Below are 13,633 nucleotides of genomic sequence, written 5' to 3'. Positions count from 1 at the left end.
AAACAAATAAAAATGTTGCTAATAGATGAAGTGAGCATGGTCTCCAATCTAATGTTGGCTTTGATTCATCTCAGATTGCAAGAAGTACTCAAAAGAAATAACGAACAACTCTTGGCAGGGAAACACATTATCGTTTTAGGAGATCTCCTACAATTGACACCAGTAAAAGGTGAACCAATTTTTAAAACCTTAGGCCACAAACTCTGCCAGAAAACTGTTGATAGCATAGGTAATGTTAACCTTTGGCAACATTTCCAATACAGAGAATTAACTGAGAACATGCAGCAATCTGCAGATCTCACTTATGCCAACATCTTAAAAAGTATTAGAATTGGTGCATTATCGCAAGAAGCACAAGCTGTATTGAAAAAGCGGCATATACATGCACTTTATGGTGATCATGCATGTGCAACTGCTGTTATGGAACAAATAGCACACAAAAATGTCAAAGGTATGGTCTTAATGCCAACTCTTGCAAGCTGTTTCAAATTCAATGAAACAATGTTAAAGAAATAAAATTCAAGCAATAATAGAAATTAGCGCCACAGACAAACTAGACGTACATGGTATGACAGTACCCATGTGTGAGCAAGCCACAACAAGACTAAATAGTTTAGAAAATTCAATCTCCAACACAGCTGGGTTGGAAAAAGTATTGAAATTATAATTAAATTGTAGAGTAATGCTTAAACATAACCTTGACGTAGATCAAGGGCTAGTTAATGGACCACTGGGCACAGTTGTTGGCTTTCAAATCATACCCATGTGACAGTAGCATTCAGTTTGTAAATATTCGCTTTGATAAAGTTTCAGAAGTGAAAAGGATAGGGCGCTCAATGGCTCGATTTCTTCTCTTCAAAGACATGTATGTACGTAGAAAGCAATTTTCTCTAACTCTTGCATATGCAGTTACCATTCATAAATCCCAAGGTCTTACCCTAGAGAAAGCATTGACAGATATAGGAAACACAGTGTTTAAGGAAGGCATGAGCTACGTAGCATTGTCACGCTTCCGTACACTTGACGGTCTATTGCTAATAAACTTTGATTCAAGTAAAGTCAAAGCTGATATTCCTTGCATTCTAGAATACAATAGATTGTGTTCACTGTACACCCCTCACCTGAAATAATACCCTTTTCCAGATAAAGTGAAACGTGGTAAAAGAAAAGTAAATGCAACAGAAAGCAACAGGAAATTCCGCAAAAAGAAGAAAAGAAACTAAAATTCCATCAATTGCCGCAAACATAGAAGAACCTATTAGGGAATGTAAATCAGGCACGTCAGCAAAGAAGCAACAGAAAAACCGAAAAAAATGCACTCAGATACAGAACTTGCTGGCCCATTCAAATTTACAAATGAAAGTGGGGAGACTATCTTTATGCATGGGTTTAAAGGGGGGGGCATGAGTTTAGCAAGCACCACATTAAGATCCCATCCTGGTGGTGGTTTCGAAATTGGAGGGTGAAGTCTCTTTACCCCTTCCATAAATGCTTTAACTACTGGTACTTTCCACCACAACACCTTGTTACGGGAGGTGGTGTAGGCTGTCAGCGCCGCCAGGTGTACCTTGAATGAATTAAATACCAATCCTACGTCGAGCAGGTGGAGCATGTAGGTGACAATACTGGAAGGAGTGTAATCAACCGGGTTGATAAGTTTATTCTGGCACCAGATAACAAATCTCTTCCATTTATCAAAGTAACAGTGTCTTGTGTTTGGTTTCCTTGATTCTTTTAGGATATCCATACATCTCTGTGATAGATTGAGATGGCCAAACTCTATGACTTCAAGAGCCATGCTGCCAGGTTCATTGAGCTGGTTGAGGATGCACTGTCTGACCTTGGTGCTGCACACTGCTAGTCTGCGCAGGTGTGGGAACCAGGGCTGTCTCGCCCACATGGGAGCAACTAGGATGAGCGTCATCGATTCTCTGTGCATCTTGTTGACCACCTTCCTCATGAGAGGCGTTGGTGGAAAAGCGTAGGCTAACATCCCTGACCAGTTCATCCACAGGGCGTTCCCCCCTGGAGTCTGGCTTGGGGAACCTGGATGCGAATCCTAGGCATTGTTTGTTTTCGCTTGTGGCGAATAGGTCTATAGTGGGGAAACCCCACTGTGAGAAGAGGTCTTCTACGACTTCTTTGTGTTATTCTTGGAGGAGATCTCTGCTTAAAGCGTCTGCTAGTGAATTTAGATCCCTGGAACACGTTGAGATGACAGGTAAATGTTCCGTCTGAGTGGCCATGTCCAAATTTTCTGGGCAAGCTTGGACAGATTTGGCGAACGAGTCCCTCCCTGCTTGTTTATGTAAAACATGGCTGTCGTGCTGTCTGTTAAGATCTGCACTGACAGGTTCACCAGGTGAGGTTCGAACACTCGAAGCGCTCTGAAGACTGCCAGAAGCTCTAGCAGATTGATGCGATTCTTGGCCACTGTGTGAGACCAGAGACGCTGCGCTGTGTGGTGAAGGAGGTGTGCTCCCCACCCCGATAGGGACGCGTCTGTATTGACTACAGCCTCTATCTCCGGATCGAAAAAGGGTTCCCCCTTTGACAGGTTCTCTTTCGTACCAGTGAAGACTTTGTACAAGTGTTGGCGAAACGACCACTAGATCGTCCCACTGACCACTTTCCTGAGACCACCGTTTCACCAACCATTCCTGCATGGGTCGCATGAGCAGGCGCACATGGGGAACCAGGTAAATACATGACACCATCATGCCTAGCAAATGCATCGCTTTGCGCACCCTTATCTGACGGCCGGACTGATATTGAGGAATTTGCAGTAGTATATTCCGAATTCTTTCCTCTGATGGAAAGGCCAACCCCTCTTGAGTGTTTAGGACAGCTCCTAGGAACTGTTTGGAGGTGCTTGGCACCAGCCATGATTTTATCTTGTTGATAGCGAAACCCAATTTGAAGAGATCGATAGTTCTTTGGATGTTGGATCTGCAAATTACTGGGGTTTCCCCCGTGATGAGCCAGTCGTCCAGGTAAGGGTACACTGGGATTGCCCCCCTGCGTAGGTGTGCTGACGCCACCGCCAGTACCTTGGTGAATACCCTTGGAGCCAAGGCTATTCCGAAGGGCAGCACCTTGAACTGGTAGTGCGGACTGTCCACCTTGAAGCACAAGAATCTCCTGTGCGCCGGGAACATGGAAATATGAATATAGGCATCTTTGATGCCCAATGTTGCCAGTAGGAGGGGGATTACCTCTTGGAGAGTAGTCATGCGAAATTTTTGGGGCTTGACATCCTTGTTTGCAGGGCGCAAGTCTAATACTGGGCGCATTGTCAAATCTTCTTTTGGCACAAGGAAGTAAGCTGAATAAATACCCTTGTTTACCTGGTTGCCCGGGACGAGTTCTATTGCGTCCTTTGCGAGAACATTGACGATTTCCTCGAGGAGGATCTTCTGGTGGTCCAGGGAATTTATCTTTTGTCTTGGAGGGTGGTTGCAGGGGCGCTCCAGCAGTTCGATGCAGTATCCTGCGGACACTGTGGACAGCGCCCATCTGTCCGATGTGATCCCTTCCCATGCCTGGGTGAAGTTGGAAATGCGCCCCCCTACTGGGGATGCGTGGGAAGGGACGCTGAGCGGAATGTCAATGTTTGCCGGAAGGCGTACCACCTCTGCCTGGGCTGCCTCTACCACAGCTCCTCTTATTACCTCTGCCATAACTTTTGGGTAGTCTGTCGGTTGCCACCCCACGATGTACCCTGCCACTGTGCGTAATTGAAGCACCTCTGGGAATTTTGGCCGCATGAGCAACGAAAATGACTATTCCCTCTTTGGTTCGTGGGCTTATTAGTCAATTGTCCCAGAGACTTAAGGGTATCGTACTCGTCTTTGGCAGTCTTGAGTGCCTCCTCTACCGCTTTGCCAAACAAGACATTCGGTTCCACCGGCATGTCGATAAGGGTAGCCTGGATCTCAGGTTTAAGCCCTGACTGTCTAAGCCAAGCGTGCCTCTTAATGGCGGTGCACTCTGCGATGAGCCGGCCTGCATTATCTGCAGCGTCAAAGGTCGTCTTTAGAATACATCCGGACACGGCTCTGCCCTCTGACTCAATCTGGGCTAACTGGCCCTTTAGTGGTTCTGGTGCGGAGTCAATGAGAGCAGCTACCTGCTCCCACTGGTAGCAAATAGCTTGCCAGTAGAGTGGTGGTATTGGCGATTCTTGCCTGGTAAGCGGAAGTGGAGGCCACTTTCCTTCCTAACCCATAAATCCTCTTGCTCTCCTTGTCTGTGGGAGCCTCAGATGCTGATATAGGTGTCGCCGCTCTTTTCCTGGTGTTAGTGACTACCAACGAGTCGGCATAAGTTGACCCCTTATGTAAAGTGGGCCTGACTGGGCGGCCCTGAACATCTTTTCAATTCTGGGGTTTACAGCCCTGGTGAGATTAGGGGTGAGGAGTGAAGGATCAATTCTGGTTTGGATGGACTTCAGAATTGGAATGGCTTGGGCAATGGGTTTTTTGTCCCCCATGATTTCCTCTGCAAAGTCCCTCTCTTCTTGCGCCCCCTGAGTGTCTATGTGGAAGTGCTCTGCGGCTCTAGCCAAGACCTCATTTAGAAGGGGCTGGTTATCTACTGGAGAGTCAGTAACCTGTGGTTCTTTGCGAACCGTAGAGTATATATTGTAGACTTCTGCCTCGTCTTCCTCCTCCCCAGCTTGGCCCTCATCATCTCCATAATAATTGACTCCTGTTTGGTCGTCCAACATTTCTATGTCTGGATCCTCACCATACTGCTGGTAAGGTTGGATGTAGTAAGGGTCTGAAATCAGGCCCTGAGCTGGAGTCTCAAACCGAGGTCTTTTACTAGGAGGCTGAGGGTCCTTGGGTCCTGAAGGAGTAGCGTTGTCAGGCCTACTCTGATAACTGAGAAAATGCTCTGGGGTTTTTTTCCGCAGAAGTTAGCCAAGGACGACCTTCTTCTCATTACCCTGTCTATGTCCTCAGTGCTCCATTCTCTGGAACTGGGGATGACAACCTCCTGTTGAGGTTCCTCTTCTATTCCCATATCCTGAGGAGTGGGAGGGCTAAGTTTGGGTGTAGTGACAGGGGTCTTGGATCTATCCTTATCTGAAAATGTGTGTCTGTCCTTGTGTACCTGGGGTGCAGAAGTTGTGTGATGACTTTTTCTGCTGTTTGTCCCCTTCCCCTTGAGTAGAAGAGTGTTTCCCTGGCGTCGAGATTCGGGGGTGTGTATGGTACTCTCTGAATCTTTCGAGTGTGCACGCTGACTTTCGGAGGCAGATGCCGAACGGGCTGCCGGAGCCGACTCCAAGCGTGCAACTTGGGGGTGGATGTCGGATTCATACTCTGACGACCATACCTCCGTGACTTTGGGGAGTGAGGTACTCTTGGCAACTGTGGACGGTTGCCGTGTGTCATGAGGCGATCTTGACCTGGAACAGTCAGAGGACACTGATTCTGTGGACCGCTCTCTACGTACCCCCATCTTCCGAGAATTCGACACGCGTGTCGAGTCTCGGCTGGGATTAGTGTGTTTAGGTGTAGTAGTCTGGGTAGCGCTCGTGTCGCCGGGTGTGTTCCCCATAACTGCCCCGCCGGACAATCCTCCGAGGTCGGGGACTAGCGCTTGGGTGTCTTTCGACGCCCCTGTGCCCTCGCCGTCCGAAAGGGCGGTGTTGCTGCCATCACAGAAGGATCCCACCTCTTCCATGACCCCAAGCTGCCTGGCGTGATGGGCCCAACATTTAGTGGCGCGGTCCTGTAGTGTCTTTGCCTTAAAAAGGCTACACGCTCTGCAGTTAGCCTCGGGGTGGTCCCTAAGCAAAGAGACTACAGGTGGCATGTTTGTCAACCCAAGGGTACTCTCCATATGTCACCTTATGGCAGCGGGCTAGTGTATGTAGGAAATAACGAGTGTGAGTATGTTTCCACCCCCCACTCTCCCTACTTGCAGGGCCGAGGCCAGAGGCCTTCCGAGGCCCGGGCCGAGGCCAGAGACCTTCCGAGGCCCAAAGTCCATCGTGCAGTCCCGATGGTCGTTTGTTCTTCGGACCGGCAACGATCTTTGGGATCTCGACATGGGGGTGAAAGAACGGGGAAATTTAAATGTTGTTTAGCAAAATGGCAGAAAGCCAGGGAACTCCGCAACAATGCTTCCGACAAGTATGGCGGAAAAAAACTATCCAAGGGTCCTACACGCGTGAGGGATCATGGGTACAGTGGACGTCACACTAGGGATAGTATTACTGGCACGCCCTGTGTCGACGCCCATTTTCGAGTTTCGAAAAACAAACTAATACTCTGCAGCTTCCACTAGATGTCGGCCTATGCACGGCATGTGATCTAAGCAGATTCCACAAGCCTGAGTAAGGATACATTACTTACCTTAATCGTATTTCTGATGCTTGTTTCTGCTTAGATTCACATGCCCTTGCTCCCCTTGGAGTACAAGGTGCATAGATGTTTTTTTCTGGGCTTTATCTGATACATAATTTGCTTTACTACATCTGTACTCATGCTACACTTCATGCAACCTCATGTCAACAATCAATCAATGTGAGGGATCTCGAAGCGTGAAGCACCATGGGTACAGAAGACCTCACACTAGGGATAGTATTACTGGCGCACCCTGTCGACGTCCCTTTTTGAGTTTCGAAAACTGTAATACTCCGCAGCTTCCACTAGATGTCAGCCTATGCATAGCAGATACAAGCATCAGAAATAAGATTACGGTAAGTTATTTCTGATGCTTGTATCTGCTATGCATAGGCTGACATCTAGTGGAAGCTGCGGAGCAATCATTCTTGCATTGGGCACATATGCAATCGTGCGTGTGGGAACATGGATAAATGCATGATGCCATCATCCCAAGCAGGCGCATTGCCTTGCGTACGGGTATTTGGCGAACGGCTAGATTCGTAGGTATTTGCAGTAGTACATTTTGTACTCTTTCTTTCGGCAGAAAGATTAGAGCCTCTTCTGTTTTTATGACCGCTCCTAGGAACTGTTTGGTCTTGTTTGGTACACGGCTTGACTTTCTCGTTGATTGAGAAACCCAATTGAAAAAGTAGATTTATTGTTCTTTGGGTATTCTGCTTGCAAAGTTGGGGATTCTCCCCTGTGATCAGCCAGTCTTCCAGGTAAGGGTACACCAGGATTGACCTGCGTAGTTGTGCGGCCACCACCGCCAGTACCTTGGTGAATAATTTTGAAACGCAAGAATCTTCTGTGCACTGGGACCATTGAAATATGAAAGTATGCATCTTTATCCAACGTTGCCATGTAGTCCCCCCGCTTTAGCAGTGGGATTACTTCCTGTAGCGTTGTTATGCAGAATTTCTGTGGCCTGACGTACGGGTTTGCAGGGCGCAGATCTAAGATATGGCGCATTGTGAGATCTTTTTTGGCACAGGAAGTACATTGAATAAATACCCTTGTTTACCTGGTTCGCAGCGCTGTCCCCTCTTCCAGCAGGATACACTGTTCTTCCTTGGAGGTGTTCCTTTGTCTTGGTGGATGGTTGGTGGCTGGGTTGCTGTAGCAGTTCTATACAATAACCGCCCGCCACGGTTGACCCACTTGTCAGAGGTGATTCCCTCCCAAACGAGGGTAAAGTATGAGATGCACCCTCCTACTGGAGTGACATGGGAGGGAACCTGTAGCGGGTGGTCATTGTAGGGGGGTGTTGAGCCGCCTCTGGAGTAGGAGGAGGATCTACCCCTTCTGCGAGAACTTCTTTGGCCTCTTTGAAACCCTTGTTGCGAGGACCGACCCCTGTGATGAGCTCCAGTACGAGCTTCGACCCTGGTTATAACCTGAAGCTCATTGAGAGTTTTGCCCTCTAAAGCAGCGAAAATTGTAGGCCGCTTTTGGACCTGAGGGTTTATTGGTAAGTTGCCCTAATGATTTCAGGGTATCGTACTCTTCTTTCGTGCTCTTTAAAGCATCTTCCATCGCCTTGCCGAACAATCCATTTGGCTCTCTGGGCATATTAAGTAGCTTGAAGACGGACTGGCATAGCCACGCGTCGCGTTTGATCAATGTGCCCTCTGCTATTCTTCCTGCATTATCTGCTGCATCCAAGTTGTTCTGGAGGATGCAGTTTCCAATTTGTTTACTCTCTGCAATGGAAAGTGTCAGTTGAGTTTTCAGAGGCTCTGGGAATTAAGCTATATGCTCGGCCATCTCATCCCACTTGTGACAGTTGTAGATGGCTAATAAGGTGGTAATATTACCGATTCTGGCTTCGTAAGCTGCTGAAGAGGCTACCTTCCTTCCAAAAGTATACATCTTTTTACTCTCCTTAACCGAAGAGGCTTCAGAAGAGGCTAGAGGTGTTCCTGCTCTCTTCCTCATAGTTGTACTGACTGAATTAGGGGGAATGAATTGGGTCGCAGACTTTTTGTTACCCAGTATGTCCTCAACAAAGTCCTTGTCCACCTGTGTTTCCTGTATCAATTTTAAAATGTTCTGCCGCTTTAAGGAGCAGGTCATTGTACTGCATTTGATTGTCGACTGGTGAGTCTGCCACTGGTGGGTCCGAGTGGTCTGGCGACTGTATGACGTAGATATCTTCATAGTCATCGTAGAAATGGTCGACATGACCCATGTCCCCTTGATCTTCAGGGTCCGTGGAAGTCTTGCATGGTTTCACAATAAGCAAGCTACCCCAAGTCCTGCTGCGAGGTGGGGGCTTGTGTGGGTTCTGTGCTGGCTCCCTCGGTGAGGGGCTGGGTAACTGCAGACCCGCTCTGTGTAGTAGCTGGCCCGCTGTGAGAGACCCTGAAGGTTTACTAAGACCTCAGGGTGATCAAAGAAATTTGCTACGAAAGACCTTATCAATCATCTCTGCTGACCATTGAGATGAACTTGGCATTATTGGGGGGGGGGGGGGGGGTAGGTGGGGTGGGTGTTGGTTCTGGTGCAGGTTTTTTTTAATGGCACATAGCCCCCGAAATGGTGCCCCCCCCCCGGGTCATAGTCCCTAAACTAGAGCCCTCTGTTTTTGAAGATGTATGGTTCTTCGACGTCCGACTCTTCAATAGTGTGTCTAGGACGCTTTTTTTAATGAGCTCACTCGTCTTCGATCTCAGAGTAGTTTTCACAGAGGCCTTCAAAAGTCGTTTATCGGCCTGCGAGGGGGCCGTTAACACGTCTTTCGACACTGCTTTTTCGGTATGTGAGGGCTTTGTACTTTTTGACACAGTGCCAGAAACCGACTTCCCTGTCAGTTTTGGGGTCCTGTCGTGAGACAAAGCAGAGCGCGATGGCCCAGAAGACAGGGAACTTTCGGACCTCCCACTGATGCCGTGTGTGGCTTTGCGGTCGGCATTGAGGTTGACTTTCAGCCTTGGGAGGTGTGTATAGTGTGGTGTACTTTGGTTGTGCTAGTGCCGCCGTGTCTCGTCCCAGTACAGAACCGCCGGCCTGCCTGACGAGATCAGGGGCTTGCACGCGGGAATCCGACAGATACCGTTTGCCCTCGAGGCTCCCGCAACGTCCATGGCGGCCTCGGCCTGCATGGTGTGGTCAGCCCAACGCTTTGTTTTGCAGACGTTAAGAGTTTTGGGCTCAAACAGCTTACATGATTTACACTGTCCTTCGTTATGATCCCTTGGGAGACAGAGATTGCACACCTGGTGCAAGTCTATCCAAGGGAATTTGCGGTTACAGGTTGGGCAAAACTTAAAAGGTGTATTCTCCATTGTGTATGGGGAAGACAGCCTGGCAAAGTAAGTGGGTGAGAAGGGAATATGCATTCTCTTAGAGAGACTAAACAATGAACCACCCCCACTCTCCCTAGTGTGAGGGCCGAGGCAGGTTGAGGCCCTCCAAGGCCGTATGAAACGTTTGTCGAGATGAGTTGGTGCAGTCATCGACGATCGTCCTCAATGCAGTTGCGAAAGATCTTGCGGGAGAACGGCTAACAAAGGACAGAAAGAATATAATAGATTTAATGCTTGTAATTAAAGGTGATAGCCAGAAGGAACTCCGCAATACGCAACCGACAATGATGGTGGAAAAAAACAATCTGAGGGACCTCGACACGTGAAGCACCATGGGTACAGTAGACGTCACACTAGGGATAGTATTACTGGCAGGCCCTGTCGACGTCCCTTTTCGAGTTTCGAAAACAACAACTGTAATGCTCCGCAGCTTCCACTAGATGTCGGCCTATGCATAGCATGTGATCTAAGCAGATTCCACAAGCCTCAGAAATATATAAATATATATATAACATGCATTACTCACCGTAATAGCATTTCTGATGATTTTATCTGCTTAGATTCACATGCTGTGCATATAGTCCAACATCTAGTGATAATGGCAGAATAATGCATCTTTCTTTCCAGGATCGAAAGGGCACGTTGACATGGGCGTGACTAACACTATCCTGAATGTGAAGTGTAGTGTACCCAAAATCTCACAAGTCGGGGTCTCTCCGATTGTGTTTTTTCTGCCGTGAGCGAGCCTTATAGTCCGCATGAGTGAGTACAGAAGAGAGAAGGTGTAAGATGTCGTTCTTCTACTCCAAAAGGGGAGGAAGGGGGGACGCATGTGAATCTAAGCAGATACAATCATCAGAAATGCTATTAAGGCGAGTAATGCATGTCTTCTGATGCTGGTTAATCTGCTTAGAATCACATGCTGTGCATAGACTATCGAGCAGTATCCAGAGATGGTGATGGGATGTGAGAAGGAAAAGTAGTAAAGAGATGTCTTAGCACCGCTTGTCCCACCTGAGAATCAGACCTAGAGTGTGTATCTAGGCAGTAGTGTTGTGTATAGATGTGTACAAACTGCAGGTTGTTGCTTTACAAATTAACTCAAGAGGAACATTTGCAATGAATGCTATGGTAGCCCCTGTGCCCCAGGTAGAGAGTGCTCTAGGAGTGAAGGGCAGATCTCTCTTGGCAAGAGTGTAGCACAGTATGATGCAGTTTACGATCCACTTTGAAATAGCTTATTTAGAGACAGTGTCCCCTTCTCTAGCAGCTGCCACTGAAACGAAAAACTGGTTAGTCTTTCTTAGTGGTCTTGTCTTTTCCAGATAATAGATTGCCGCTCTCCTCACATCTAGTGGGTGGAGGCTTCTTTCTGACACGTTAGTGGGGTTCTGGAAAAAGGTGGGTAGTTTTATGGACTGGTTCACATGGAACTTTGAAATAAACGTAGGCAAAAATCATGGGCGAGTGCGCATTACCACCTTATCCTTGTGAATCGGGACCAATGGGTCCCGAACTGAAACGAGCTTACAGTTCACTAACTCTCCTTATTGAAGTGATTGCTACCAAGAAGGCAGTCTTGTAGGCAAGTGCTTTAAGGCTAGCCTTATGCACAGGTTCAAAGGGAGGCCCCATAAGTCTAGTAATTACAACGTTCCGGTCCCATCTGGGAAATGGTTTGGAAATAGGTGGATTAAGCCTTTTTACCCCCTCCATAAATGTCTTTATTACTGGAATGTTCCACCACAAAACTTTCTTATGGGACGTGGTGTCTGCTGAAAGTGCAGCTAAGTGGACATTTAAGGAATTGAGAACCAGGCATGAATCTAGCAGGTTTGTTAGGTACAGGACAATATGTGTTGGTGTGCATTCAACCGGATTGATGATTTTGCCATTACACCAGATGACAAAGCATTTCCATTTGCTGGAGTAACAATGTCTGGTGTTGGGTTTCTGTGCTTCCCTGATTATGTCCATACATCTTTGAGGGAGTTGGAGGTGCCCGAACTCTGACCTCAGGAGCCAGGCTGCTAAATTGAGAGTTTGAGGGCATGGATGTAGTATCTTCCCCTTGTCTTGTGACAGCATGTTGTAAGGTCATGGCAGCTTCTGGGGAGAGGAGACTGACATTGCCATGAGATGGGAGAACCAAGGTTGGCGGGCCCACATCGGGGCCACCAGAATCATTCCTGATGCATCTTGTGCACTATCCTGTTGAGCAGGGGAGTCGATGGAAAAGCGTAGACACATTTCCCGGACCATGTTATCCAGAGACCGTTCCCCCTTGGAATCTGTTGTGCAGGTATCTGGAGGTGTAATCTGGGCATTGTGCATTCTCCAGAGTTGCGAGCAAGTAGATCTCTGGGAAGCCCCAGTCTGCGAAGACTTTGAGAACAATGTCATTGTGTAAATGCCACTCGTACTCTAACGGTAGCAGGAAGTCTCTGTTGAGTATGTCCGCCTGAAGATTGAGTTCCCTGGAACGTGTTGTGACAGGAGGAACATCTTGTGTTCGAGAGCCCATTTCCATATGTTCTATGACGGTGTGGATAGCCCTGTAGAGAGTGCCCCTTTGTTTGTTTAAGTAAAACATGGCCGTAGTACTGTCTGTGAGGACTAAGACTGTCTTCCCCCGGAGGTGCGTTTGGAATGCCTTCAGGGCCTTGAACACTGCTAGCAGTTCCAACAGGTTTATGTGGTTGGTTGCTACTGCTGGGGCCACACACTGTGCGCCGTCTGAGGAAGGAGGTGGGCCCTCGATACCTTCAAGAGATGCGTCTGTGGTGAGAGTGGCTTCTAGTTTGGGAGTGGTAAAGCTTTTCCCCTGCAGAAGGTTTTCCCTTGGCCACCGATGCAGAGGCTGAACGAGGGCCGCTGAGACAACCACTAGATTGTCCCATTGTCCGCTGGCCTGAAGCCATTGGCTCGAGAGTTACTCTTGCATGGGGCACACGCGCAGACGTGCGTGTGGATCTAGGTAGACGCAGGAGGCCATCATCCCTAGCAGTCGCATGGCTTTGCGTACGGGCGCCTCGTGAATGGCTACGTAGTGAGGGATCTGGAACAGCATGTTTTGAACCCTCTCGTTGGAGGGAAAGACAAGGCCGTCTTTGGTCCGAATTAGAACCCCCAGAAACTGTTTGACTTGGCTGGGGTCTAGGCTGAACTTTTTCTCGTTGCTCGAGAACCCTAGACTGAATCAGAGATCTACCGTCTTCTGGGTATTTGATTGGCATTGTCACGCTCACCTGGTCTCCACGGGGGCGTAGCACGTGGCTGCACGAATGATGTCTGCGCTGGCGTGGTGCTGCATGATTGGTGATGTCGCTGCGACTTCTCCCTTGTTTTCACCCTCCTGAGTCTTTGGTCTGCAAGGTCAAAATAAGGTACTAGCGACTGGGGAGGGAGTTGAGTTGGACCCACCTCTGCCACCACCTGATGCCCTTTTCCGCTTGCTCTCACCTTGAAGTTTTGTAAGGTAGGCTCTCCGTCCTGCAATCTAGCAGGGGTGCGAATAACAGTCTTTCCAGGATCGAGTTACTACACTGATCCGATGAGCGATTGACGAGTCTTGGAGAGCTTGGTCAAACAGGTAAGTCTCTTTGCCAATGACTGCTTGGTATAAAGTCTGAGTCTTTATTTTGCCCCAACTCCTTTTAATTGGTGTCTTTGTCTTTACTTTCAGGCGTGACTTCAAATGGATTTTGCATGAGGGTTCAAATGGACTTAGAACGTTGAGCAGATGTCCTACAGGTGAGTGGAAGCGCAAGAATGAAGCGCTGTAAGTCTGAAGTACTGTTTTTCCTTTCCGTGCGTGACTAACCTGTCACTCTTCTTCTTTTGCAGAGGCGGCGCGGCGCTGGAATGAAGAATGGAGGAAACGCTCCGAAGATGCTCCAGAAGGATGCTGAACCAGAGAGGACT

At 48.2% G+C, this 13,633-nt stretch overlaps 1 protein-coding gene across 2 annotated transcripts in view; it reads right to left on the bottom strand.

The window, feature by feature from the left end:
- Positions 1–13,633, bottom strand: part of THOC1 (THO complex subunit 1) — a 1,301,120-nt gene that overhangs the window by 819,510 nt on the left and 467,977 nt on the right. The gene's annotated exons all lie outside the window — the stretch shown is intronic.

Source organism: Ambystoma mexicanum, chromosome 5q, assembly GCF_040938575.1.
Source record: "Ambystoma mexicanum isolate Mex_15411 chromosome 5q, UKY_AmexF1_1, whole genome shotgun sequence".
NCBI lineage: Eukaryota > Metazoa > Chordata > Amphibia > Caudata > Ambystomatidae > Ambystoma > Ambystoma mexicanum.
Note: the sequence above shows the minus strand (reverse complement) of the source record. Positions and strands in the feature narration are given on the sequence as shown.